General features: G+C 40.6%; 1 long non-coding RNA gene across 1 annotated transcript in view; it reads right to left on the reverse strand.

The window, feature by feature from the left end:
- Positions 1–14,330: 14,330 nt before the first annotated feature.
- Positions 14,331–24,870, reverse strand: part of LOC118352326 (uncharacterized) — a 38,814-nt gene continuing 28,274 nt past the window's right edge. The window contains exon 3 of the long non-coding RNA XR_004809277.2: positions 14,331–14,797. This is a non-coding gene — a long non-coding RNA (uncharacterized LOC118352326). The remainder of the gene's footprint in view (positions 14,798–24,870) is intronic.

A 24,870-nucleotide genomic window follows, 5' to 3' on the forward strand; every position in this document is an offset into this window, starting at 1 on the left:
TTAAAACTCATGAAAATGTACATTATTGTGCTTATTTTTTTTTTTGATGTTTTATAGTACAATCCCTGGGACATACTTTGAAAAAAATCACTTCACTGTTAACAGCTTAAATCTTAAAACATCTCAAATTCTCCCTTCAACTCAGAATGCCATTCATTAAATTCCTTCTTCTAAGGAACCATAAATGCAGTAATCTAGACCCGGATAAAGGCTTTAAAGTTGTCCCATAGGATACTTGGGGTGGAGAAAGATGGAACATTAGTGTCAAAGAAGCATATTATTTGATTCTCAATATAATTAATAAACTCTTTCTCTCCCCCACAGGAATCTGCTAAATCTCCAATTCTTATTTGTGTTGAAGCAAAAGATTTAGTTACCTACCTAACAGAAAAGGGAAAAAAAGATCTGAAAAAGGCTTTAAGTATTTAGTAGTTTAAACCCTGCATAAATTGGAGATTTGAATAAAAAATCAGCCCTGGTATTTTTCTATGAAAATGGTGAACAGAAGGAATATATGTGCTCAGAGGAATAGCGTTTTATGCCAAACATCAATCAAGCAGGCTTTAGAAGCCTATTTATAATACTGTGGGGGTTCTGGACAGTTGCACTTCACACTGTGAGGACCAATCCATGACATTAGATAGTGAACAATTGAAGTCTTTACAAATAATTAAAACTCTGTTTGAAAATGGAGATGTTTTCCACAGCTTTCCTGTGTATGCACGATATCATCGATATTCAAGAGTGTAAATATTGACTAGTTATTGCTGGTAGCCAGAAGGAGCAAAATCCCCTTTGAAATAATAATGTGGAGTGTGTGTATATAACATATACATATGTATGCACACACATATGCATAGAGATGTTAAATATATAGTCATATAAGGAGAGAAAATATAGATTTCACTTTATATGACAGTTGAATAGCTATACTTTAAACAACCCATGTTCACTGCCAGTACAGTTCTAGCGTGAGTGTGTATGTATGTGTGTGTGTGATATGCAAAGAAGACGCAAAAATATTTCTGAAATTTTTTATCTGTGATTTTTTTTCCTGAACGTGATAATGAGAGATATCATAAAGCATGCCTCTTATCTTTAAAAAAAAAAAAAAAAAAAAAAAAACCTCTCCATTGTTTGACTTGGTAACTAAAACTATATTATTTTAGAGCTTACAGAAATGGAATTAATAATCTTCTAGTTTTCAATAATATTTTAAGCCCACCTTAAATCCTTTTGGGGTGGAAGCAAAGCAAAACTAATACATAAATTAAAATCCTGGAAATGGCACCTTAATTTGCCAATTGTTCCTCTTAGAGACATGGGATTTAAAATTATTTTGAGATTTTAAAAAATCCCTCAGAATCATTATTTCAATTTACTGATTTTAACAGAGAACGGTTTAAAAATCTCAGCAGTGTGAAGATACAGAAGAAACGACAGACGTTGCCCTTTCTCCATAGACCTTCCAATTCAGAACAAGAGGTAACATGCGTACATGGATGGGGTTCTCTGTAAGAAGAGCTTGTTGCGGGGTGCAAACTGAAAGTCCAAAAAGAGTTAGAAAAGAGAGCAATTTGCACAGGTAAGAATTGTCAAGGAAGAGGCAAGCCTCACCCTAGACATAATGAATTATAGTCACTGGACGGCTGAGTCAAAGGGAGGAACACAGTGCCAACCAGGGAAAGAGGTAAAGGGGGAATTAGCACAATGTGTTGGGAGAAATAAAAACCGGAGAGCAGAAAGAAATTGAGATTATGAGCTAGGTTAATTAAAACTTGCTGTGGTTTTCTGAGTGGGCTTCACTGCCTTGTGATTAAGTTCAGGGAAAAGGAGTATAGCAGGAACCATCAGAAAAGCTGGGATCATCCAGTCCTTTTCTGGATTTACAAGAGATGCCCACTCCACCCAAATCCCACGTGGAAAACAAAGTGAAAGAGAAGCTCTGGGTTTACTTACGAGGTGAAAAGAATCATAATACTGACCCATCTATGTTAATGAACACTGAAGCTCGGCCCTTGGCTGGTTTGACCAGGTCTCAGCAGGGATTATGTTTCATACATCTTTTATACTTCCTACCCCATGGACCGAGGGCAAGACTCACTAAATACAGGTTAATAATAAATTGTTGAAGTCCACTTTAATGAATTTATCCAGCAACTGCATGGAATTCGCCCCACAGTCTATACAGATGACCAGAGCCCACGGAGCTCTCTGCCCCTGAGTGTTAAAGAGGCCATTAAGAACACAGGACAGAAAAATAAATAATAAATAAATAAATAAATAAATAAATATATAAATAAATATATAAATAAATATATAAATAACAATAATACAACAATAAATTAAAAAATAAATAAATAAATAAAAATATAAATGATAATAATAAAACAATAAATAAATAAAAATAACTAACTAAATAACTACAAAAATAAATAAATAAATAAATCAAGCACAGGATAGGAGGGGGCCGGAAGATATGGCCTAGAATGAGGTTCCCCTGGTGTCCGACTGTGCTCATACCAGAGCCCTGTGACACCGCTGTGATGTCTACGCACACACAGAGAAGTGTGCGAGAATTATTCAGTCAAATGAATAACTATAAGCTAACAAAGAGAACAATTCTGGACAAAAAGTAATCCAATTTGATTCCAAGAATAATCCCATCCACAGGGCGGCTGCCAAATCCCCACTTCAAATTTCGCTTTGTAAACATGTTCTCTGACAAGGCAAGGATTCCTCCTCTAACTCTTGACAGAAATGACATTGGCTAATAAAGCCGCGTCTACACTGACAAGGTGGCCTGCAAAATCCAAGCCCAGAGCCGCAAGTCCTTGATCCGAAACATTCTGCGCATCAGCATAGAAGTGGGTCTTTCAAAAGGAAATAATCCACATAAATTTTTTGTCCTCATGCTTGTGTAGACGTGTTTCCTTGTGATTCCTTTCAGTTAGCCTGAATGCAGGAGAGCAGCAGGGGGAGCTCACACATCTTCCTTCTTTTTCTCCCCCTTTCACTGAAGGTTGGCTCTGGCATCCCAGGGAAAGAATGGGTCAAAACAACATATATGAAAATTATTCACTCATGGAAACACAGGTAATTCCTTCCGTAAAAATACCCTGGATTCTTTTCGAAGACTTCACCACATTCCTCATATTGGGCACACCTAAAGCCAACATGGGCCAACTCAGCTGGCTTTCATCTGTGGCCTCTTAAAAATGCCTGGATCAAAAAAGATATAAAAGGCATGTCCCTAAGATGCCCCTGTGTCTCCTTTAAAATAAGAAAGAGAGACAGACACAGAATAACAGGGAGAGAGAAATGGCAATTTTCAATCTGAAATGGCATTTTTCAGAACACTCCAATTTTAATCACAGTGGAAAGGATTTGGGCCTTTGGTATTCCATGTTGATCAATGGGATTGATTCTTTTTTTTTTTTTTTTTTTTTTAATTTTAAAAAGAGAACTGGTTGCTTCTCCCTCCCTCTGTCTCTCTTTCTCTCTCTCCTATGGAAACCATGAGGCAAGAAGGAAAAACTCAAAATACATCATTAACTTTGTGCTAGCAGTACTGGTAGAGAGAATCCATGACACCAAGACTCTTAGAGGACTCGCTAATCCTCCTATCTGATCTGGTTCTGTGTGTGACACCCACATTCAGAGCGTGGAGACCCCAAGCCTGCCCCAACTGGGGGGAGGGACAGAAAAAGACCTGCTTCTGATCCTTGGTTCACAGATAAAAATGCTCTTCCCTCACTGCTTTAACGAAATGGTATATGTTTAATCTTAAATCCCAGATCCACGGATGACAAAACCCTACAATTCCCAGGCCTGGAAGATACTTGATGAGGTCTTCGACCAACCCTCTAAGGCAGGGGAGATGTCAACTGTTCTAAGTTTTATTGCATAGATGAGGCAGTTGAGGTTCAGAGGGGGGAATCTGAGAGCCTGGGTCCTGCAGGGCCCCCCCTGAGCATCCTGCGGCCCAGCCCCACCTGTCCCTCCCCGGTAATATTTTTCAGCCTAAACTTTGAACCCTCTGCAACCCTAAAGAGGAAAGAGAGTCATAAAGGGAATGCAGAATAATTAGAGATCCAGGTAGCTGACCCCCTGGGGAGACGCTGGGGTTGATAAACCCCCCTCCCAGGAGATGGGGATTTCTCCGAGGGGAGGCGGCTGGGCCGCAGGGGGGCCGCGGGGCCAGCGGGGAGACCGCGCGCCGGTCCCGGGGTCGTGCTGCGGCGGGTGGGGTCGGCCACCAGGCCCGGGCGGGGCGCGGCGGGGTGAGGCGGGTCCGGGCGGGGCTTTGGGGTGCAGGGCTCCGGGGTGTGGGGCTGCAAGGCTCCGAGGTGTGGAGCGGGGCTGCAGGGCCCTGGGGGCGCGGGGCGGGGCTCCGGGGTGCGGGGCTGCAGGGCGCTCGGGGTGCGGGCTGCAGGGCTCCGGGGTGCGGGGCTCTGGGGTGCGGGGCTCCGAGCGGGGCTGCAGGGCGCTCGGGGTGCGGGGCTACGGGGTGCGGGGCTGCAGGGCTCCGAGGTGTGGAGCGGGGCTGCAGGGCCCTGGGGGCGCGGGGCGGGGCTCCGGGGTGCGGGGCTGCAGGGCACTCGGGGTGCGGGGCTACGGGGTGCGGGGCTGCAGGGCTCGGGGTGCAGAGCTCTGGCGTGCGGGGCTCCAGGTTGCGGGGCTCCGGGGCGCGGGGCTCGGGGCGAGGTGCAGGGCGCTCGGGGCGATGCGGCGACCGCGGGGAGCTCGCGCTGGGCCCCGCCGGCGGGGAGATCCTGGCGCTCAGCCGGCTCCGGGAGTCCCGGGAGCCCGGAGCCCCCCGCCGCCGCCGACGGTGATGTGGGTGCGGAGGCCCCCGCGGCGAGGGGCGACGTCCAGCCGCCCCGCTGGCGTGAACGGAGGGCGGGCGCAGGAGGACGAGGCGGGCGCCCCGCGCGTGGCCGCCACTCGCCGCCCACGGGGTTCGCAGGGCCGAGGGGCCGAGCCCGGGACCCCCGCGCCCCCCGCGCCCCCGCCTGGGAGACGGATCCCCGCGACACGGCCGTCACCCGCCCCTGGGAGAGCATTCGGGGAAATGCCCCGGACGGGATGGGCGACTCTGCATCGTAGACACCGAAGCACCAACTGTCTGCAGCCCTGAGCAAACGTAGGAGAGACAGAGAGACAGAGACAGACAGAGACAGCGCGAGCTGCATGGGGAGCATCACCCTTCGGGGCCCTGGCACTTTCTAACGACTAGACGCCCTAGCAGGGGCCGTGCGTGGTGTCCTGCGCACAGAATCCTCGGTCCTTAGGCTCTAGGCGGTGAACCGGGTCCCTGGGCTGTGCCCCAGCTGCAGGGTCCTAGCTCCCTAATTCTCCCGCTTTAGCCCCCAAGAATTCCGCATCATCAGGCGAGCACAAACGTCCCCGTTAAACATTACTGGGCGGGAAATACTCGGTTCCCGCAACTCACCAGGAACATCTCTGCGCCCCAGGGTGTCAGGTATGGGCCGGGCCTTCGCCCCAAGCCCAGGCCAGGTGGTTCAGGGGCCCCAGGGCACCTTGGCAGACACTCCTAAGGGCCTGCTGATGGGGGGACCAGAAAGATGGCTGGGGAGGGCCTGCTCTCTCTTCTTCTTCTTCTTCCTTCTTCCTTTTAAGCTCTCCTCTTGACAAAACATACTTTCTTCCACCCTTGAAGGAAGATCGTATAACCGATGTCTCTCTGAGGCTTGTGTCCCTGTTTCTCTGGATATGTGGGTGTAGTCTGGAGGGAGGATTCCGCCAAGGGGTGAGGGGGCAAGTGGAAAGGGAGACAGGAAAGAGATTTGTTATTCACTTTATTGCGATCAGTACATGACTGAAAAACGAGCTGTCTTGGGAAAGAATTAAGAAATAGAAATTATTTAGTGTCCTGGAGAAAAAAAGGTCAAGAAAACCATTAGGAGGACCCCGTGACCTTTAAATAGAGAAACTATGGATGGGCCAAGGAGAGGGAAGTGTTGAATAAGGCTGTACACCTTCCTAGCCACCCGCCCCCCCAGGTATCCAAATCGTTACTTGCATGATCTCATTTAATTTTCCCCACAACCTCAGCAGAAGGGTCTCATTTTTGATCCAATCTGCTTTTTTTACTGAGGAGAAACCTGTAGCTCAGAGGCCCAAAGTAAACTGCCCCCCGGGGGCATAAAGCTAGTTAGGAGCAGAATTAGAATTGATTAAGGGGGAAAGAAGAATTCCTTGAGAATTACTGTTTTTAAATCTCGATTAGTTCTAGAAGGAAGCTGGGAAATTAATTACCTTCTGGGAGGATCTTTAGATTAGTGGGGAAATGATGTTGAGCTCACAGAAAGACAAGCCTGTGAATTTTCTTGTTATCTATCAGGAAAGGTGTGACAATTTGAGAAAACTGAATGGTGCCCTTATTCATTTAGGAATGTTCTTTTCAACTGATAGACCTACTGGTTATAATTAGGTACATGTCAGTATTCTTCAGGAAATTTATATTATTTCAGGAGGGAACTAAAAAAAGCTCTGGGCTCCTTCAAATTGAAGAATAATTTGAATTTCAGTTGGGAAACAAAATATCCGTATGATTTGGGTTTAAAAGGCGTAGAGGATGGCCTGATGATCCAAAGCATCAGCTCCATCCTCTGAGAAGAAGCACCGCTTTGTGATCAGGCAGCTCTGGCTGAGAACTTGAACTGGGCCAGCTATGGCTAGCTGTGTGACAACAGCCAACTTCCTTGACCTATCTGGGTTTCAGGACCCCCATCTGTAAAATGGAGCAAATAAACCTTTGCGAGGTTATTGTGAGGATAAAATAAAATAGTGTGGGTGAGAGCCCTTAACAGAATGCCTGGTGTATAGTAGATGCTCAAAAGTGTTAGTGTTGCTTAGTGTGATTAAAGCATGTGAGAGCAGATTTTGAGAGGGTGGGAATGCACCAGACGTGGGTCTGGAGAAAGGAAGTGCCACTAACTTCAGCTCCTCGACAATTTTGCCTGGGGCTGGCTCTGGGGGAAAGACTTGGGTTCTCACTACTGCGTGAATCTACTGTGGCTTTCAGGAGAGGACAGACAGATAGAAAAGCAAGCCATGAAGGCCTGACAAGGTGGAGGAGAATGCTTATGGGAAGCATGGAGCAACTTCTCTCCACATCATAAATCATCCTGAGCTCGAGATCAAACAACAGTACTTTCAGAAACTGCGAGAAAGGAAGTCTGAAGCCAACTGCCCCCGTGAAATTTTTAAAATAGCTAATAAAGATGACACGAGACTAAAATGTTTGTGTTCTTACTTAAACCTTCAGCGAAGGGAATTTTATTCTTCGGTGTTTTTTTAAGAGAGATTATTTATTGGTTAAAATAATCTCTCTTAAAAAAATATACAATATATACAATTACAATATACAAAATATATACAAAATATATACAATATATACAATTTTTGCCTAGTTATCATTTACTACTCCTCAGCCAAAAAAAAAAAATGTTATTACCTTGAGACTCATGTTTGAAAATAATTGTGAAATCTTGCTTTAAAAAGTATAGCAAAACAAAATGTCATCAAAATGCTTTCCTGCAGTGTCTTTTGTCAGGTAAAACCTGGTTAATTCTAGAGATTTTCCTTTAAAGTAATGATTTTTATTCCTGATTATGAAACTAATACATCTCATTTTAGACACCTTATCATATAAGTATACAATGAGAATAAATTATAAAGAAGAAAACAAGAACACCTTTATTCCCACCAATCAGTTATCCCCTGTGAATATTTTGGTGGTTTCTTACCAGTCTTTTTACCTTTTCATTCCTTTTTTAACCTCAGTTGGAATCTACTGTGTATAAAATTTTTGCAGTCTGCTTTTTACACTTATTTTCCCCAGTGTTACTAAAAATTATTTGTTACTTCATTTTTAATGACTGCCTAATTTTACATCATACCAATATAACATAATTCTGTCTTGTTGAATGTTTGTGGATTCCAGTTTTGCTACTGTAAATTATGTAAAATGATAATCTATGTGCATAAATCTTTGAGTTTAAGATTCTTTTGTAGGATAGACTTCTATAATTAGAACTACTAGATCCATATATATAAATCTTTTTTAAGGCTCTTGAAATATATGGTCAAATGGAGTTTTAGGAGGAGTTGTAGCAATTATCCTGCAGTGATATATAAAGAGTGCTCTCTCTCCTACTGTCTCTAATAGTGACTAATATCATTGCCAAAAAAAATATTTTCTAGCTTGATGGATTAAAACGGTTTTGTTGTTTTATTTGTATTTATTTGAGACTATTGTCATCAAACAGCTTTTTCAGAGGTTCATTAGCCATTTCCTTTTTTGTGAATTACCTACTAATGTCCTTTGCCCATTTTACTACTGAAGGCTTAATGCTTTTTTGATCTATTTATACAAACCTTTTATATCAGTCCTTTTTTGTAATTGTGGCAAGTGATCTTTTTCCCATTTAATTCTTTGCCTTTTCATTTTGTTCGTGACTTTTGGCATATAAAATTAAAATTCTTTACTTCAATGTATCAAACATGTCTTGATGATTGTTTTGTGGAGTGTTCCTCTATGGAAAATCAGATTTTTCACCTATTTTTTTTTCTACTCGTATTCTTATAATGATTTTTTTTAAACATTTAATTATTGCTTCTATAATTTCTTGTGAAGTAAGGATCTGATTTTTTTCCCAAAAAATTGATAGGCAGTTTTTCTAGTACTATGAATTCAACATTCACCCCTTCCCCGTTGATTCATTGTGCATCTACGTCAGAGATCTTTTTGGCTGATACAGATGCAGAGACGCTAGTCACAATACTGTAGTAAATTGCCAGTAACTGCATGGGCATCAATCAAGCAGAACAGACACCGACCATCATAAGCATCAGTGTGGGCCGGTAAATATATCCCTGCTGACGATCAGCCCTACAAATATGGCCCAAAAAGTGCCTACCCACAAAAAAGAGGTTCCTTTCAAAGAAACATGTTTAACTGAACTTAAGCTATTTAAGAAGGGGACTTCTCTATAAATTCCATGTGGAGTGATTGGAGTTTCAATAACCCCTCTGTGTTCATTCAACAAATATCAGTTGAGTCTTTACTATTGGCAGACACTATTTTAGGGTCTCCTCTCTCTCTCTCTCTCTCTCTCTCTCTCTCTCTCTCTCTCTCTCTCTCGTGTGTGTGTGTGTGTGTGTGTATGCCTCTCCAGTACAGTCAGCAAATGCTACTGAATAAATAGTAGTATCAATTTCCTATTTTTTATGCCAGGTTTTTTCCCTCCTTTAAAATAACCATCACTGCTCTTTGAGATATACTCTGGGTCAGCTCACTCTCTCCTAATAGGACACAAATCACATCTACCAATAATTCAAGTTAGCTTATTTTAGAAGGTGATAAACTCGGTAAGTTCTTGGTTTGCCCATCTGTTCCCATGGTTTGTCTGTTCCTTAAACAATTTCATATTTGCCATTTTTGAGGTGGCTTCATTTTGCATGTATCTCTGGATTTTCTTTTGCGGGATAAATATACCAGAAAGATGTCCTAATTTTAAATACTACCTTTCCTTTTGCTCCAAAATAATTTAAATCACTCCAAGAGAGATTGATGATGAGATTTTATTTCTATCAAACTCTGTGCGATGATGTCCCTAACATTTCTGAAATGGAGAGAGGAAACCAGGGTGTGGGGTTTTGCCCCGTATAATATAGAATGTCAGTAGTGTTTTGTATGAGAATAAAACAGCAACAGGGCCATTGTTTCTGGAAATGAAGAATTGTGGATTTACTAAAGCTTAGGAAGAGTAGATGGGGAGATGAGAGAATGGGGATCCAGGTAGGATGTGACATCTGGGACAAGGTGCTTCGTGGGGGATTTACCCCAGGCTCTGACCCTGGATGGGCAGCCAGAGTGGAGTAACCCATGATTAGTAGGAACGAGGGGTGAGGAACTTGAGGGCCAGTTAGGACTCCAGAACCTGGCAAGTGAATCCCAACCACGAGGCTGCTGACAGGACAAGACTCTACCCCAGAAAGGAGGACTGGAGACAACCAGGTAGGTCCTCATCACAGAGTCCCCAAGTGTCTGCGAATAGACGCAGAATGAGTAGGAAAATGCTGAAGTGATCAGTAATTAAATAAGCAAAGGTGAACCTGGTTGAGTTTTCCGCCATGAGGTCGAATGGTAATTCAAGATAAAAATTTATTTTAGTAGAAAAACACCAACATTTTTACATTCCCTGCTGCCCTACTTGTGACAGTGACACTAGCTGGGGTCCTGAGTGTGAGCATTGTTGAGGAAGGTAAACTTTGCTGTGTCCCATGGCCTAGCTACCGGAGGGGACTCTTCCCGGAAAGCCTCACCTGCTCTGGCCAAGGAGGGAACCCTCTCCCAGGGCCTGCTCCAAAGCTACCTGTGGCCACATTACACCACGCCGCACTAACCGACCTCTTTCTCATCACCCCTTTGGACGTCTGAACACCCCATTCCCCAGATGATACTCCTTTAGAGTCAAATGCTGGCTCTGACTCAACTTGAGTTTGCCATTCCTCCTTCAATATACTGTGCTTCAGGCATCTAGTTACTTCCACTCACACAAGAGAAGGATGCCAAGAAAGGGGTTAGCACCCTAATGAGAAAGAAAAAACGTGTTCAAGCATCCCCAGCAACAGTGGATTCGTGTTGACATACAATATAATCAGCCCCTGGTGCCTCTCTGGATGGCCGGGCCCCGTAATTTGTATCGGCATCCGACCCCTCTTAACAACCCAGTGCCACTTATCTGAGCACACCATATCATCTCTATAGAAGACACTGTGGCATGTGTAGTCTCACAGACATAGCCTGTAGAAGAACTATTATTTTGCTCTGTTCTAGACACCGTAATACGCATTTTATTCTTAAACAGCTCTAGTATCTTGTTGACTTATGGTTCACTATAACCTCCAGATCTTCTTCACGAGGACAGTTGTGAAACCTGACCAAAGCTTGTACTTCTGCAATTTTTCTCTTTTTTTTCTTTGTTCATGTGTATTTTTTCCAATATTTATTCAGTTATTTTAAAGACTATTATTTTGTTTCTGACCAAAAAGGCAATAATGCTTACTGTAGAAAAACTGAGCAAAAGTATAAAGAAGAAAATAAAAAAAAGTATAAAGAAGAAAATAAAAATAACTCATTATCCACCTGCCCAGAGATACCTTGTTAGCATTTTGATATACTGTATTTCCTTCCAGCCCTTCATTTGCATACATCTTTAACATTTGCAAACATACTGTATATATTATTTTTGTAGTCTACTTTTTTACTCGGCAATATATTATGTCACTAAATATCCTTCTAAAAAAATGATTGTTTTTGTTTAAAATTTTAAACCAAAAAATTCCACTTCTAGGAATTTACCTAATAAGTAATTATTGTTGTATAGTGAAGATTTAGCAACAAAGAGATTTACTGCCATTTCATTTATACCAAGGAAAACCTGAAATAATATAAAAATATCAAAAACTAGAATAAATATTCACCCATGCAATGAAATCCCACACAGCTGTTAAATTTTACAGGAATATTTTGTAAAATGAAATTATTTTATTGAGGGTTGCTAAGAGGAAAAGCAAATTGTAAGACTGCATGTACAGTGTGATTTAATTTCTAAACAATATGTAACTATATTTTAAAAGATCAAATGACCAGCAGACAGTACAATGAAAATTATAATGGTTATGTCCAGCTGGTGGATTTTATAATTTTGTTTCATTTTATACTGTTTTTCTAAATGTCCAATGATGTGTATTATATGTGCACTAATAAAAATATATTTTAATTCCTTATTTTAATAAATAACATTTCACCACTTCAAGATATAATTTATTTAAATTTATCATCTAATCAATTCCCTCAAACTTGGATATATGGGAAGTTTGTAATTAAATAATGACCATCATAATTTTAAACACAGCATTTACCCCTGGAGGGGAGGGGAGTGAAAGCTTCAAGACACAGGGATGTACAAAGGGTTTCAACTTTTTGATAATGACTTACTTCTTTTTCAACATAAAAAAAAACAGATACCGGACACATGGGTGTTCACTGCTTTACTCTTCAAGTTCTTCATGTTTATACATGTATATAGGGGTGTGTGTGTGTGTATTGTACATATATTTGATTATTTCTTTGAAATGATTTGTGAAAAATAGAATTACTAGGTAGAAATGGGAAAATACATTTAAAATTCTTGATATAGATTGCTATATTACCCTCCAGAAGCCTGAAACAATGTATATTCTGACTAGAGGCATACAAGGGCTTGTTTTGCCTTGCTCTTGTCAAAAATGCCATTATCATTTTTGAATCTTTGCAAAATTAGGTCAAAAATATTATCTCTCTATTGTATTAATTTGAATTCTTGTGGTTAGTAGTGAGGAAAACATTTCCATCTTTATTGGTCACTTATCTTTCTGTTTCCTATATTGCTTTGCCACATTTTTGTTCATTTTTCTGTTGGTTAGGCATCTATTTATTACTCTTTATATATTAATAATATTTTTCACGACTTGTAATCTGCCTTGTATTTGTGTTTATGGGGATGTTGGAGAGTTTTGCTTTTTATATAATACAACATATGAAAATTTTCTATGTGATTTTTTTCTTCTTTACCTCAATGTTTAAAAAGACTGCATCTTATACAAAACAAAATAGACACTTGTTTAAAATTTTTTCTAGTCTGTTATTGTTTTGCATCTTCCATTTAACACTCTAAGCAAATCCATGGGTATGGTATCAGGATCTAATGACATTTTTGGCAAAATAACTGGATCATAATATTCCAGTCCCCTGTCTCTCTCTCAATCTTTTTAAAATAATGTGCATTTTCCTCACTGGCTTAAAGTTGTTGGTTTTACTAATTACTAACAGCTAGAGTCAATTTCTTGGCTTTTAATTCTGCCCATCTATCTGCCTCTTTTTTGCACAGTTCACTTTGCTATTTTATTTATTCTGCTCTTTAAATATATTTTAATACCCTGCAAGTCATCTTCCCTTCATTATGTTTCTTTTTTCCAATTCCTCTCGATTGGTTACTTCTTTCAAGTTAAATTTCAAACCATTTTGTAAAGTTCCAAAAATATTTAATGAGCTTTTGTTTAGGAGTGGCATAAATCTATATATGAACGTGGGAATAGTGGGAACCTATGCAGTATTGATTCTTCCAATTTGGAAATAGTGTCTAACTCCCCATTTATCACGTTTACTAATTGCTCTTCAGTTCACTTTTATAATTCTTTTCATATAAGTCCTACAGGTTTATGCTAAAATTTATTCCTGTATATAAATGAAACTTCAATATATTATAAAGATGATATTTCTATAAGTAGTAGAAAAATATCTAAATGTTAAAGGGGAAAACACCATATATCCATCTCATACCATTCACAAAGGCAAAACAAAAATGGATTAATCATTTACATGAAGAAAAAAGGATACTGGAAGAAGATACTAGACTTTTTATAACATGGCAATATGATTAGAAGCTATTTAAAAATGAAAAAACAACTGAATAGATTAAAAAACTGAAATTTACAACTTCTCTACGAAAAAATGACACTGAAACTATGCTAAAAGATAAATAACAAACTGGGCAAAACATCTTTAACATAGAAAGTATTTCTCCAAATCAACAGGAGAAAGATGAAAAAAGGACCAGAAAATGAAAATGAAATATGAGGAAGAGGAAAAATAAAATAAAAGGCATTTGAAAGATGATACTTACACTTATAAAGAAATATTATTTAAAACTACAATAATGTTCAACTTTTTTCCTATTTTCTCATTAACAAAGATTTTTTTTTCTTAAACATGACACTCATTAAAAAGACTTTGAATGAAAAAAAAAACAAAAAAAAAACATGACACTGACCAGTGTTAGGTAAAGTTAGGAAAGACCAGGCACTCCTGCACAATGCCTTCAATTGTGAATCGATACTGTCTTCTTGAAGGGCAGCTTGTCAGATGTAACAAAATGTAAAATGTGCCTGCACTCTGTCCTACCAATTCCATTTTCAAGAATCTTAAGTATGAATTGTCCTAAAAGATGTTAAAAAAAAAAAAAACATTATTACAACACTGCCTATATACTCACTGTAAGCATTGCCTTTAATTTTGAAGAATAAGAATTTTTTTAAAATGCCGGAGTCAAAAGAGGAACCCAAGCACCTGAATTCTGAGAGGCGCAGAGAAGCGACAGAGGCAGAGGAGCGACAAAGTGGATTTAAATATTAAACCATCTTTGCATTTTGAAATAATCCCTCCTCTGACAAGTATTATTCCTTTACTACATGGCTGGAGTGTATTCACCAATATTTTATTTCACAAACTTTTTCACCATACTTACAAGACATATTTGTTAAATTTTAAACTCATTTTAATACAAAAATCAAGATGATTTATTCATCTTGTTAGTTTCAACATGTTAGTATTTATCCTATTTCAGACTTTTAAGATGTTCATTGTTTATTGGTTTGCTTGTTTGGGTGGTTGGTTGGTTGGTTGGTTTTGGAGATAGGACAGCTTTTGTGTTCAGTTAAGAAAAAAAATTTCTATTTTCTAGCTTCTCTTGCAGCCTAGTGACAAAGCTCAAGCCCATGAGTTTTACGTGAAAGTTTGGGGAAACTTCTGGGAAGGCTTTTTAAAAGACATTTTGGCGACTGGGAGATGTACTCGTTTTCACTTCTTCTTTTTCTTTCCTCTTGTCTGGAATATAATTATTATTGTTGAAGCTCCAGCAGTCCTCCTGGATCATAAAACAACCTGAAAATGGAAAGCAAAAATGGTAGACGGAAAAGAATGACGGAAGGAACCTGAATCCTTGATGACTATGGAAGTGCATGTCTTTGTATTGCTTTTATGTGTGAAGTCCTTTTGAACCTTTATTTGTTTTTTCTAAAGCATTAGCTATCCCTCATAGTTGTACGTCATCTGGAAATTTGATAGGTATGCCTCCTTTGCCTAATTTAATTTTTATTCTTCTGGGTTAATCCAAACCCTTTGGATATATTTATTTAACTAACCATGAATTCCATTGACTATACCATTAACCAGCTAATATTTCTACACATTTTCCACTAGTTAGGAACACACTCTATATCAACTGTCTTGCCAAAGTAAAGATAGATTTGTTCAATTCTCCCTATCTACTTATGGCATAATAAAGAATTTGTCTGGTCTTTGTCCCAGGTTCTTGGCAAGAAGCTTCAAAAGCCCTTGGAATTTCCTGAGTGATAGGAGTGTCTTTGTTATGTTAATGAGCAACTTAGTAGACTCCCAGATAGCTTGAGGAAGAGAGCTGGTCACCAGAAAGACTAACCACGAGATTAGAGATGAGACTTGCAGCCTCCTCAACCTCCAAAGAAGGGAGGGGGATCAGAGATGGAATTCAATCACATGACCAATAATTTAATCAATCCTCCCTGAACCCCAGTAAAAATCAGAGTTCAGCAGAGCTTCCTGGCTGGTGAACACACTGATGATTTGAGAGAGTGATAGGTCCTGCCACCAAAAGAAGAGGGCATAGAAGTTCTGTGCTCTTTCCCAGACCTAGCCTTATGTATGCTCTTTATAATAAAAGTGTAATTGTAAGTATAGCACTTTCCGGAGTTCTATGAGTAGTTCTAGTGAATTATCACACCTGAGGAGGGAACCTCCTGGACTAGAAGCCAGCGTGCCAGAAGTGTGGGTGTCCTGAAGACTCCATTTGTATCCAAAGTGTGGGCCGAGGACTGAGCCCTTAACTTAAGGGAATGGATACTAACTCCAGGTGGTTAGCATCAGAATTGTATTGCTGTGCACCCAGTTGGTGTCTGAGTGCTACCCAAACTAATAATGTATCCAAAAGATAAAGAAAAACAAATTAGGTTGTTTGTTTGCTTGGTTCTCATAAACCCATCATAGTGCCTATGATTACACTTTCTTTTCTAAATTAAGCCACCTGTTTAATGATATGCTGTGTAACTTTGCTGGGAACGTTTATCAATCCTACCATTCCATAGACCACAAACTCCTCTTTTCACATTCTTTGGCACTTCACAAAGATTACCAGCTGATATGGAGATTTTATGTGACATTCCTTTAATTTGTAGAAAACTTGAGAAGATTTACAGTGATTGGATGACCTTTCCCAAAGTCTTAGTTTTAGTTTCAGGACAGCAATATTTGTTCAAGTTGGGAACATGACTGCTGTAGAATAGTTCTATATTTTAAAAATATGTATTTTAGTAACTTTTCTAAAGTAGTAATTCTCAACTAGGCGTTCCCTCCCCACCTCCCCACCTCCCCCATCCCCAGGAGACATTTGGCAATGCTCGGAGGAATTTTTTTTTTTTTTTTTTTTTTTTTTTGCTCGGAGGTATTTTTGGTTGTCATAGCAGGAGAAGTGTTACTGACCTATAATGGGTAGAAGTCAAAGATGCTACTAACCATTCTATAATGCATAGGACAGGTGCCCAGGGAAGGAACTGTCTGGTCCAAAATGTAAATGCTGCCAAAGTTGAGAATCGCCCTGTATTGTGCTTTCATATTTTCCTCCCTAACAAGTAATTTGCTTTCCAAACAGGGAGACTCTCCTAATAAATGTTATCCACACTTAATTTAAGGAGATAGCATTATGTGAACGACAGCATGTGTGATTTGCGTGGACAATGGAATATGTTGTCCTGTCATGCATTTACTTTTAAGAAGGACCAAGATATCACTTAGAAGAGTTTATGCTATAGATTTTACTCATCTGTGGAATTTAGGAAACAAAACAGATGAACATAGGGGAAGGGAAGGAAAAATAAAATAGTATGAAAACAGAGAGGGAGGCAAATCAGAAGAGACTCTTAACTATAGGAAACAAACTGAGGGTTGCTGGATGGGAGTTGGGGAGAAGGATGGGGTAACTGGGTGATGGGCATTAAGGAGGGCACTTGATGTAATGAGCACTGGGTGTTATATGCAACTGATGAATCACTAAATTCAACCACTGAAACTAATAATATAGTATATGTCAACTAAATTGAATTTAAATAAAATATTTATAAAACAAGAAAAAAAAAAGAAGGAAAGTATATGCTGTAAAAGAAAAGGGTGGAGTCAGACCATCTTGGTCCAAGGACTAACGGCTGTTGTGTGAAGGAAAGAGCTATTTCAAAAATAGTTGAGGGGATCTGGGTGGCTCAGTGGTTGAGCGTCTGCCTTTGGCTCAGGGTGTGATCCCGGGGTCCTGGGATCGAGTCCCCCACTGGTCTCCCAAAAAGAGCCTGCTTCTCCCTCTGCCCATGTGTGTGTGTGTCTCTCTCTCTCTCATGAATAAATAAATAAAATCTTTAAAAAACAATAGCTGATGATAATACCACCTTTGATTCCACCACTCCTACCAAAAGTTTATATCAGACTGCCAAGAAGTAAGTATGGTAACCAAAAATGTAAATCAGGTTTGTAGAAGCTTTGAGGGAAGGTAACTGTCAGTCCTCCATGAAAGCACTGAGACTGACAGGAAGCAGCAGAGAACGTCCCAGGAGTTAATACACCTCGTGGCAAGAGATGTTGACCCATGTCACTTGACCATGACCATCAGATGGGTCCACTCCTGGGCAACATGTTGACAGAGAACCGCAAGGCCAGCTGTAGGAGCCAGGGAAAAGGAAAAAGCAGGCGCCACATGGAAGCCAATGGTATTGCAGATAGAAAGACAGGCCAACTCTCCTGAGAGTGTGAAGTGTGAAATTACTGCAGGGTCCCTGGAATTCCTCCAGTCATGCAAAGGAGGATGTGCTAGGGAAGCAATGACAGCCAAGGAAACAGGTTACGGAGTATCTAAGAGTATTAAAGGTATCTAAACCAGCTTGGCTTCTTACTACCTGAGTGCTACACAGATGAATCCAGTTAATCCAATCTCATTTCAGTCCATTTGTGTCTACACTGCTCAAAGGAAATCTTCTTTCCTGGACATATAAAGGACCATGATTATTCCAAACTTATTTCAAGGGCTTACGCATAATAATCGATTGACTGGCTGATTTTTTTTTTTCCTCTTTTTCAAGGTCTTAAGTTTTCTCATTAGACTGGAAGTCATTAAGTCAAAGCTGTTGACACCCCAGAACTTATTTGCCGGGGCCCCCAAGTGAAATGCACTGCCTGAGGATATAAACTTAAAGTCAACCTGGAGTCAAACCTGCATACCAGAAATAATATGCATTGATTGCTGGCAGCTGTAAGTCATCCCTCCCTCCTCTGAGTTACCTTGGACACCGTCCTCTTAGCTTTGTCTATGTGGTACTATTATTTATATATAATTATTGTTTCTGTTATTGTTTATCATTTCTATAGAATTCTCATCTCCTCTCTCAGACTTTATGAAGTCAGCATGTTAGAGCAGATTCCAGAACTCAATGTCTCTATGCCCCCTTTTAGGTGACAAGTCCAAATTGTCTACATCCAACATAACATAGTATATTATGGTTCACTTATCATACGTCATTTCGGTTATGTTTACCTGAGATCAACACAACTCTCTACACGGTCCGAAAAAACGTGGTCGAATCACTTCACGGGGAACAAATCATGATGCCTTTCCTCACACCACGCCACCATTTCTATTGCAGCCATGCATTTCATTGAATTAAATATGAAAACACACATCCAAGACTTCCTTAGGGAAACCGAATCAATTTCAGGGGAATGAGGGTAAATCAGTAACTTCTGATAGTTATTAGGATACACTTATTTTTAAAGAGGGTGAGAGATCACTGCAGGGAGGTGCCTTTACTGGGATACTCACCCAGTCCATCCCTATGGGTCTTTGTTCCCATCCCATTCATTCCAATTGGACAGAGCTAGCTCTTCCAGGTGCCCTGAGCTCATGGTTCTAGAAGCAGGGGAGCTCTGGCCAGCAGGATTTCACAGCGTAGTGCGCCTGCCTTCCCTCTTGCGCTCCCCTCACTGAAGCCCTACCCATCCTCCAAGGCCTATTTCCAGCTCCTTCCTCCTGCCAGGCCTTTCCCGCTACTCCAGGCTACGCTAAGCTGCTCCCTCCCAAGTCTCGCTCCTACAGTGTATCTCCTAGCTCTTCGGTTATGTTGGCATTGTCTTCCCAAGTGGATCATAAACTTCCTGGGATCTCTCCTCTCCAAATCCTAGCACAGTGTCGGACTTCCTTTGGTGCCCAGTAAATATTTGTCAACTGACTGGATGGTGAGAAACCACAACACACAGTTGGGACGGGGGAAGAACTAAAAGCAGTTGATAGAGATCTCAGATTTGGTCAAATTTAGATTCCATCTAAACTTATCTATGTTTCTTTACAAAACGAGCCTCCCGGTTGTCGTTGGCTCTGGAGTCAGCAGATTGATCCACTGAGCGTCAGATTTCGGGGTGTTATTGTTTAGTTGGCTTTCCTGGGACGTAACTCCGAGAAGATGGATGGCAGCGTGTTCTTAATACACTACACAGCCTATTGATTTTATATGTCATCAATGTATATTGTGTGTCTACACTATTACCAGGAGAAGCAGGAGGCACGCGTAGTTATGCCACTGCCTTCAGCCCGTCGTCCCATGCTGTGCCCTATGGGAAGCCACTGATTCTTACACTTGGAGCCGGGACAACGCAACTTAATCAGACTGACAGGAAACAGGCAGCAATTACAGTGTGCTGCTACATCTGCTGGGTTCCACTTCACTGAAGGAAGAGTTATCTCAATTTTAATGTACATCCCTTTTTCATGTTTCATTTAACCTCTGCTGTATTATTAAACACATCAAAATATAATGACACTCGTTAAAGAAGAAAAAGAGGACAGTTGGGATATTTTGGACTGTATCTCCTATATTTGTAACTTAATTGTATCATTTTTGCTTCTCTTCAACATCTCCCCCTGGTGAATAACTAATTCAGTATATAGATATTTAAATAGCGAGTGGGGAACTGGCTGTTTAAACACCTACATCAACACCGAGTTCAGCTACAATGAAATATCCCTCAATCATTTGTCTGTTTTCACTAGGAGTGCTTCTCTTTTCAAAAACATTCTTTTGCAATGTGTCAAAATAGCTAGTTTACCCATTACTGCAGTGCACATAAACTGCTTTAAGAGCAGCTCAATGAAATTACTCGGGAATGTCTCTGTAATATGACTCGGGAGACCTTTGGAACTTAAGCTAGCAGGTGTCTCGCTTGCCATCCCCCCCTAGAGCAGCCCCAGCCCCATCAGCGGGCCGAGCCTGCTGACCTGAGATGCAGGACCCATTAAACCATCCATTTCTGCAAGACAAATACGATGACACACCAGGCTGAGCCTCTCATCTGGAGGTTGCTTTTCTTTTTTTCTTTCCATTTTGATTCTCTGATCCGCCTATCTTTCTTTGAGCTCCAGTTCTGTAATTGTACCTGAAGTATTTAGTAAACCTCCCTAAGAATTAGGCATCCAACAGAGATTAATTGAGACTCGATTGCAAACTTTCTGCTGTACAAGATTCCAGAGAAATAATGGAAATGTGATATTGGGCTTTCACTTAAACTCGTAAATACATTTTGACCGAGTAGAAACCGCAAGACGTTTGTGGGAGTTGTTATGTATCAGGGGAAACAGAGGAAAACAGTAATAGTTAAAGACATGCTTCTATGTAAATGGCTAATTAGGCAAAAATAAATAAATAAATAAAAAATTAAAAAACACTCCAGTGCCCAATTTTTTAAAATTCTTAGATTTTTCTTTAAAGAATAATCAAAATATTACTGACATATCCACATCAGTAATAAGCAATCTACTTATGGTAGTGGTATGGGAAAGAGTCTGTGTTTTCAAGGAGTTAACAATGTAGTTGCATAATCAAAAACAAATACAGAAAAAGATAATCCGGAGCCCAAACAGGTTCCTATCAGTATTACGGAACTAATTACCAGCAACACTCTCATGGCTTATGTTCATAGTTAGGGGAACAAAAAAGCGCCACGGGCCCTGAGATCTCCTTTGGAATAAAAGCAACCTGATGTCCAGCCAGCAAGCACCTAAATAAGCCTTCATTCTGATGGTTCATTCCCTTGCCACATGGTTGCCAACCAGTTAATATTATTCCTGGATAAAAGAGTAAAATAAAAGCAACACTGCTTAACTCTTCTTTACTTATATACTCACTACAGGATCATGATCATCAACCTTACAGAGAATAAGTATCACTAAGAGAGAAGGGGAACACAAGTTTGGAGCAATGATTACCACTAGCCATGTTGACTGTATTCAAATCTCAGGCCCAAACAAGTTATATCCCTGGATGCCCAAAGTATTTGCAAATGTGATCTCAAAATCAATGCAGGAAGTCTTTGAAAAATAATGGAGAAGAAGAGAGATGCCAGAACAACATAAGGAAATATTGTCCTGTCTTTCCAAAGAAAGGAGAGAAGATAAAAGGCAAATTTCAGAAACTACTGGACTAGTGAGCTTAATGCTTATTTTCATTAATATTTTCTAATGAATGATTAATCATTGACAAGAGGAGAAGAATAACTTTGAAAAGAAGCAATCGCTGAACCTAACATAGGTTTACTAAAAACAAATAAATCTGAGGAGATACCACTACACAGCTACTAGAATGGCCAAAATATAGAACACTGATAGCAAACGCTGGCACAGGTGTAGACTAATAGGAACTCTCCTATGTTGCTAGTGGGAATGCAAAATGGTATACCCAACTGGGAGGAGAGTCAGGCAGCTTCTTACAAAACTAAATATTCAAGATGATCCAGCAATCTCACTCTTTGGTATGTACCCAGAGGGACTGAAACCTTCTATCCACACAAAAACCTACACACAGATGTTTATAGCAGCTTTATTCATAATTACCCAAACTGAAAGCAACTAAGATGTGCCTCAGTCGCTGAATGGGTTAGAAAGATGTGGTTCATCTAGATAATGGGATATTATTCAATTTTTAGAAAAATGAGCTATCCAACCTAAGAATCCAGCAATAGATAAATGGATAGAGAAGATGCAGTATATATATTCAATGGAATATTACTTGGCCGTAAACAAGAATGAAACCTCATCATTTGTAAAAACATAGATGAACCTAGAGGGTATTATGCTGAGTGAAATAAGTCAGACAGAGAGAGATGAATACCGTATAATTTCACTTAGGTACAGAATCTAAAAAAAAAAAAACAAAACAAACAGGAACAGAAACAGACCCATAAATACAAAGAACAAACTGATGGTTCCCAGAGGGTTAGGAGGTAGGGAGCTGAGCATGATGGAGGAAGGGGGGGCGGTGGTGGGAAATATGGGTTTCCAGTTATGGAATGAGTAAGTTACAGGATGAAAGGCACAGCATAGTTTGTAATAGTGTTGCATGGTGCCAGATGGTAGCTACACTTGTGGTGAGCATAAAATAACCTATAGACTTGTTGAATCACTATGTTGTACGCCTGAAACTAGTGTAACATCGTGTGTCAGCTATACTTAAATAATTTTTTTTTTAAAGAAAGAAATGATTTCTCAAGCCATGAAAAGATACGGAAGAAACTTAAATGCATTTACTAAGTGGAAGAAGCCAATCTGAAAAGGCCGCACACTGCATGTATGTGCCATACATATTGTATAGTATGTACAACATACTGCTATATGCACTCCTATATGACATTCTGGAAAGGGCAAAACTATGGAGACAGTACAAAGATGAGTGGCTTTCAGGAGAGGGTGGAAAGGGGAGGGATGAATAGGTGGAAGACAGATGATTTGGGGGACAGGAGCCCTGAGTGTGGGGAGCTCTGGAGTCTGTAGGTGTAGCTGCCAAAACCAGAGAGTTCTCACCTCTGAGCCTCCAGGACTCACTCCCTCGGAGAAAGGCCTCTTTTAGATCCAGAAAGGCGGCCGCTGCACCTGTGAATGAAGTGAGGGTCTCCCCAAATAAGGGAAGCTGTCCCCAGTGAGGCTACGGCTGGTCCCCACCACATCCTGGACCATGTGGTATGATCAGCTCAGAATTTGAACTGGAAGGAATTTGAGCTGGAGGCAACCTTGGAGACTGTCCAGGCCACCCCTCTGGTGACACAGGAGAACTTTGAGGCTCAGGACACTGAAGAAACTTGTTTAGGATCTCACATGTTCGAAGACCCGGATGGACTAGAACTTGTGTCTCCTCTGGCTGACCCACTGTTCTTTCCACTACATGACTGGTTCTCAAAGTGGTCCCAGACCAGGAGCGTCAGTGTCACCTGGGGGATTGTTGGGAATGCAAATTCCCACCTCTCATCCCAGACCTCATGCCTCAGAAACTTTAGGGATGCAGCCCAGGACTCATCCTGATGCTCAACTCACATTTTTCTTTTTTAAGATTTTATTTATTTATTCATGAGAGACACAGAGAGAGAGAGAAGCAGAGACACAGGCAGAGGGAAAAGCAGGCTCCATGCAGGGAGCCCGATGCGGGACTCGATCCCAGGTCTCCAGGATCACACCCTGGGCTGAAGGCAGTGCTAAACAGCTGAGCCACCCGGGCTGCCCTCAACTCATATTTAAGAACTCCCATGCTACACAATGTTCTCACTCATGAAAGGACCCATTCGCCTATTTGCCTGACAACAGAATTCCTGATACTGTAGCAGATCAAATAGGGGTGATTTTTTTAGGTTTTTTGTTTGTTTGTTTTGTTTTTTTCTTTTTCTTTTTTTTAGGCCTTTCACTGTCATCCTTATAGAAAGGTTTCCCACAAAATCAACTTCTTCAGTGCTGAGATTTCTACTGTTAGATTTATTTCTTCCATCAACAGTGTAAAAACCACTGTTAAAAGGTAAACAGCATGGCTAAGTCAATACATAGTAAAATATCAATGAGAGTAATATTAACAAGTTCTGCTGAAATCTCATTAGGATCCAGGCTCCATACTATATAGACAATGTCAGCAGCAGCAATTCGCAACCTCTTATAAACTGATTTTTCAGGTTAGTCTAACCTCTTACACAGCCAACATCGAAAGGACATATAAGTACTAATGGAAAGAGACAGCGTTGGGGAGCATATAAGGTCCTGAGCAGGGAGCTGAGGGTCCATGGAAAGTCCCCTAAGAAAGAGTCTGGGTCCCCAGGAAGCAAGATGAGGGCCAAGGTACTTGGAAGATGTTCAGACAGGGGCTGAGGCATAGAAATAGGAACTGAAAAGGGGCTACTGTGTATGGTTGTGTAGGCTGCGCACTGCACAATTCCAGAGGACAATATCCACACAGACAAGATGCCAAGTGGCGATGCTGAGATAAAATTCCACCTACTTTAAACATTGCAGGCTGCTGGTTTCCTCTCAGAATTGGGCCCTGCTGCTGGAAGTTCCTGAGATGCCAGTGGGACTGAGTGTTCTGGCCACACAGGCTGAGTGATTGTAGGGGGATGGGATGGTGTGAGATTTGTTGATTCCCTGAACTCCTGAAAAAGTAAGCCCTCTGGAGGTCTTCAGTCCATACCACTTTCCTGGGACATGTTTGAAAAAGGGCCTAAAGCTGATACCCTTCCCTGAGTCATGCTACCTGCACTCCTCGAGGAAAAGTTCTGCGAATTGCTATTGTGATTTTTTTCTTCTTTGTTTTGTTTTATGAGTGAATTTAAAGTGAATTCATTTGTAGAATGACCAATGGTTACCCTGCAGTCTCTGAAAAGACATAAACCCTCCTGAGTAAACCAGAAATAACCTGGATATCAAAGATCAGGTCTGGGAGTTGCCAAGAGCGAAAGCAGAACATCAGCTACCCTCCGATGTAGATTGACACCATCAATTTGAAACTCAATATTTTAAATGTATCAAATTCTGTCTTGAGGTAACCTGCCAGGCACTATAATTTTTTTTTTTTTTGTATTGATGT

The sequence above is a fragment of the Canis lupus genome, chromosome 1, assembly GCF_003254725.2.
Source record: "Canis lupus dingo isolate Sandy chromosome 1, ASM325472v2, whole genome shotgun sequence".
NCBI classification, from domain to species: domain Eukaryota; kingdom Metazoa; phylum Chordata; class Mammalia; order Carnivora; family Canidae; genus Canis; species Canis lupus.